The 5708-nt window shown below is 29.5% G+C and overlaps 1 non-coding gene across 1 annotated transcript; it reads left to right on the plus strand.

The window, feature by feature from the left end:
* Window positions 1–4897: 4897 nt before the first annotated feature.
* Window positions 4898–4981, plus strand: TRNAL-CAA (transfer RNA leucine (anticodon CAA)). The gene has a single exon. It is a non-coding gene; the product is annotated as a tRNA-Leu (tRNA).
* The last annotated feature ends 727 nt before the right edge of the window (window positions 4982–5708 follow it).

Genomic DNA, 5708 nt, shown 5'->3' on the forward strand with positions numbered 1-5708 from the left:
CAGTCAGTCAGTTAGTTTTGAGTCTCTCACCCATGTATATGTATATATATGTAAATATTCTATTTTGAGGCTCGAGTTGCCCTTTGGGCCATATTTTTATTAGTTAAGTTGCTTATGTCTTTGCATGACACTGAGTTATTCTGTTGAGTTAGGTTTCCGCTGAGTTAAGAAAGTCAGGCCAAGGGTTCGCCTGGGGCCAGCAATGGTCTCCAGGTGCCGGTCCTGCCTAGGGTGTAGGCTCGGGGCGTGACAGTTTGGTCATAGTATTTGGGAAATATATTTCACTTTTTTTAAAAAATATGATTTAAACCCATAAGTTTTAAAAACTATCAAAACTAATCATAAGTTTGTATTACAATTCAATTGGATCATCGTTGCAACAAATAAGAAGTAGTGTTCATGACACTGGAGCAATATGGTAGTTTGAAGTGAGTGCAACAAGCATCATTTCATACATCATGAAGTAGACAAAGCACATGACTTTGTTATCGTGAGCCGATTGGTCATCATTTTCATCAACAACTATATCATCACTTTCATATTCACTGAAAATTTCATCACTACTTTGGTGTTCACGTAAAATATTAGGTAATACAATGCAAACAACTATTATAGAGGGTGTTTTTGTAAAAGATAAAAGTTTGGTGTAAAATTTCAATTTTTAATAAATACAAATAATGAGATTTGGCCCAAATACTAGAAAAAACTAGTAATTGGGAATTTGGGATATTTGCCAAATAATGACAAATTGTATGGATAAACATTATTTGCCAAATTTCCCCCCAAATATTACTTGGGAAATCTATGGCCAAACGGGCCCTTAATTACTTCCATCCTTAAACTGATCTTGTATGATTGCTTGTGATTGTTTAATGTAGGTGAAAGGGGAATTTCTTTATTTTGGATTTTTTTTGGACCATTTTTTTTTAATTTGGTTCTTTGTTGTTTCAAGTCAATTGACATAATGTTAATCTTCCAAATTTAATGATTTATTTTTCTTCTGAAACTTGAGAAGTTTGATAGAAGCGATTTGGTGAGAGTGATGAGATGAAAGCAATTTTCTGGAGAAAAAAAATCATGACCAAGAATGAAAGAGACATTTGAAAGGAATATATTGTTTATATTCTCTCATTTTTTTCTACTTTATATTTTCTTTTTGTAGACAACGATCTTTAGCAAGTATTTTTTTTCTCTCCCCAAGAGGGCAAACTCAAACTCGTAATCTTTGGATTGAAAGTGAGGGGTGTTTATCATCCGAGCAATTTTCTCTAGTCATAAATCATTGTTCAGCTAAAAAACAACAAATTAAAATATTTGTGGTCTCCACTATTTCTTTCTTTTTCTCTTTTTTTGTATTTTTAATTAATAAAGATGTAGAATAGTAGCATAGTCTCAAAATTGGATTATGGCAATCAAAATAAAATAAAATAAAGAGGAAGAAAAAAATCAAGTAGAGAAACTTGGAGAAATATTAAGTCCAATAATAATAACATATGTAAGTGAAATATCACGAATTTGGAAATGGTAGAATATACGGCGATATTGTTAGATATTGATGGAGGTGGAGATGTTATTTCTATGTTCATCTCAAAAAGAAATGTAATCAAAGCAAAATGATATGTCAATAAAATAATAAGATAATCAAAATAATTACTAATAATAACAAAAGATAAAATAATATAGAAATACTAAATAATATTATTAAATTAGGTGGGTGGAATTCAAGAATCCAACAACCAAATTAGGTTTGTTAACTTTGACACTTGACACCCTTCATCAACAACATAAAAAGTCCCTAAAAAATAGTTGGTAGAAGCTATGTTTTGGGTCAAAAAAATCATCTCACCTAACCATATAGCAAAATCCAACTGAAAAATAAACATATTTTTAGTGAAAAGAATTACTAAAAAATATTGTACCTACTGTTTTTGATGTGGAATTCTACGTCAGGCTTAAGATTTTTTTTATTTTTTTTAATATTGTTCTAGAGTTGTGAAATTTAGTTTAAAGAGAAAACAAATCCTTCTTCGTAGCATTGAAATCGAAAAATTTATTAAGTGTATTCAAGAATATATATTATTTTAATATTGTCCTAGAGTTCTAGAATATATATTATTTTAATATTTTTTTTAATATTGTTCTAGAGTTGTCAAATTTAGTTTAAAGAGAAAACAAATCCTTCTTCGTAGCATTGAAATCGAAAAATTTATTAAGTGTATTCAAGAATATATATTATTTTAATATTGTTCTAGAGTTCTAGAATATATATTATTTTAATATTTTTTTAAAATTGTTCTAGAGTTGTCAAATTTAGTTTAAAGAGAAAACAAATCCTTCTCGTAGCATCGAAATTGAAAAATTTATCAAGTGTATTCAAGAATATATATATATATATATAGGGAGCTCTTTGGAACTTCATTGGAGCCATGGCTGAAGCTTTGAGCTTGCCGACACACTTGTAAAACAAATCAAAAGAATAAAATCGCAAAGGGATAAGGTAAGGGGGTCTGATTTGGTGTTTGTTGGTGATTGATTTGGATTTTGCGTGGTTGTTTGGTGGCTGATGGTTCGTCGAAAAAGAAGAACAAATAGCGTTGTGGAGGTGGATTTATGGTGGTGATGGGTTGGTTGTTCTTCGCCGGAGAAGACAAAGAAAATTCTTGTAAACATTCAAATGAATGATTTCTCCGATGAGATTAGAGATAAAGTGGGTGGGATTTAGTGATAAAGAAGATATAATTATTAGAGAATTTTAATAATTAATTAGTGTAAAATAGAGTTAACAAAAAGAAAGTTAATTAATAAAAAAAATAAAACAAAAAGAATATAAAAAATAATAAAATTTGATGTGGCGCTAACGTGGCAACGAGTGTAATATACTACATATGTAATAAGTCATCACAATAGTTTAAACGTGTAACTGACTTTTAGAGACAAGTTTAAGAGGCAATTTATGCCTTTTCCCTTTAATATACACGCCATTGCTTCTTTGAATGGAGAAAGAAACAACAGAAGTTAATACCCTTATCTATTAAAAAAGATTCATACATTTCTTGCCGTTTTTATTTTATATTTGAAGTTTATTTTGAATACATGAATAATCTATAAATAAATAAATTAAGAAAGGAACATTTGGTAGAATTAAACACGTCGATAGATGATTAGAATTATACTATTATTAACAATATAAGGATTGCTTACAAATTAGTTATATAGATCGTCTCATAATTTATATATGTATTAGTTATATTAATTTTTAAATTATAAATTAAATATCATATTAATTATATAAATAAATAATTTATTCTTAAACTATGAAGTATAATTTTATTTATGTATAATTCTCAAAATTTAATATATGTATAATTTATCTCTAAATCGTTATAAACGCACGCAAGAGCAGATTGGTCATTTTTAGCTAGAGCTGTCAATATGGGCTAGCCCACCCCATCCGGGCTAACCCATACAGGCTTTGACATTTTACGGGTCAGGCCGGGCTAGCCCATTTTTGTTGTGGGCCAGAAAACGATCGGCCCAACCCACAAGTACGTGGGCTACAGGCTTGCCGGGCCAGCCCACTTTTTTTAAAATTATATTTTTTTTATAATTATTAAAATAAATTATAAATTATAATTTAAAAATATTATCATAAATATCGACAAAACAATATTACATCATGTTAATGTTACTCCTTGTTAATCAAATCTACAAATAAAATTATCTTTATAATATTTATTAAGGTTTTTTCAAATAAAAGTATAAATATCTAAATAGAAATATTAACATAATTGTTTTGTCACATTAAAACACAAAAAATGTGACAATATTCCAACCATGAAAAAGTTAAAAATAAACTCCTTAAAAAAAATCATGAAACTTATGGCGTATCTAACACATCATGAAATCTATGGCGTATCCAACACTTCATGATCATCTTCATCAAGCATATCTGAATCAGCTTGTGGCAAGGTTGTCTTAACATCTTCATTTTCATCTGTAATTTATATGAAGTTTCCATTAGTTAAATATTAAATAGATTTTGAGTTTGGACTCTCTTTAATTTTAAATTTTAATATTATATTAAATTTTTTTAATTATTTTTATTTGGCCCACGGGCCGGCCCTACCTATATTTCTCAAGCCCCACAAATCAGCAGACTTATTCAGGCCGGGCTAAAAAATCATTTTCTTAAATGGGCTCCAAAAATCTTAGTCCTGCCCTATTAGATCCCAAGTTAGGCCAGGCCGGCCCAACGGGCCTAGCCCATATTGACGGCTCTATTTTTAGCAGGCGGAAATTACAAGGCGAAAAGACCAATTTAACTTGCTCTTCACCTAGTTATTATAACCACTCTTGTTTTCTTCTTTTTCTGTTGGCTTGTGCCTTATTTGACTTTTCACTAGATATTCGATATTAGTATTAAAATTTAATTATATTCAAATTTTTATTCTGTAAGGTTCCTTTTTAGGATGAAACATTTTCTATCAAAAATATATATTTTATGATGGTATTTAGGTCAAATAAGAATGGGTTAGGATATTTTAGTTGGCAAGCTTAGGTGGTAGAATTAGTGTCATGTGGTGCCACGTCAGTATGGTTAACTCTTGAAGATATTTGTGGTCTCTTAAGATAACTGCTGACGTATTTTTTTTTTATCTCAAAGTATAATGGAGGATATAAGTGGTCTATTTTATATAGTTCAAGGGTAATTTTGACCTGTATTTGAAAAAATAATGATGAATTCCTTAGATGATTCAACAAACCTTTTTGATTCGATTACTCTGTCTCCTTTTATTCCATTAATTATGAATTCTTCTTAAAGAATATTACTTAGTTTTGTATGTTTGAATTCAAAAGACAAATATATTATTAGAGACTGAAAGTAAAAGCATACCAAGTCAGGATGGCCGAGTGGTCTAAGGCGCCAGACTCAAGTTCTGGTCTTCGTAAGAGGGCGTGGGTTCAAATCCCACTTCTGACATTATTTTATAAAATTGTTTTTTTGCCTCTTCCCATAAAATAATTTCAGTTTATAGTTAAGGTTTACCCTGCCATTTTTTTCCGAGTAAATACATACATACATCGAGTGTTTATACGAAACTAAAAAAGTTAACCGTAGTCATTAAAGATCAAAGTAAAGTGAGTTTAAAGTATATAATGTCTTCTAAGTTACTTATAATTGTTACTAGTATCATTTTAGCAAGTCTATTGATTATACTTTCTCTTTATTAGTTGCACTCATTAAAATCGTTTGGTAAGAAAGATAAGAGATAATTAATATTGAGATTAATTTTAGAAAGAGTTTATTCCATATTTAATTGAGATAAAATTGCGGGATAACTTATTCTGAAATTAGTTATCTCCACATTAAAGTGTTGTTTTTGTCCCTCAATATGGTAAGATAACAAACCTAGAAATTGAAATAATTAATCCCGAGATAACTTGTTCCAAACCAAACCAAACCAAATGAGTAAGAGTTGCTCTGAGTTGAAATGAGAAACTTTAACGAGTAGAATCTTTTGTTAACTTGTATATAAAATAAGATGCTACACAAATAATTTATTTTCTCATACAACAGAGACTCATGACTAAGCACAATATTTACAAGATCATGTCACTTCATGTAAAGCTCAGTTTCACACCCTGGAGAAAGATAGAAAGAAGTTCCATTCATTTATCTTTAAAATTTAAACCAAGAACTTACATCA

This window comes from Solanum stenotomum, unplaced genomic scaffold (genome assembly GCF_019186545.1).
Source record: "Solanum stenotomum isolate F172 unplaced genomic scaffold, ASM1918654v1 scaffold34504, whole genome shotgun sequence".
Lineage (NCBI taxonomy): Eukaryota > Viridiplantae > Streptophyta > Magnoliopsida > Solanales > Solanaceae > Solanum > Solanum stenotomum.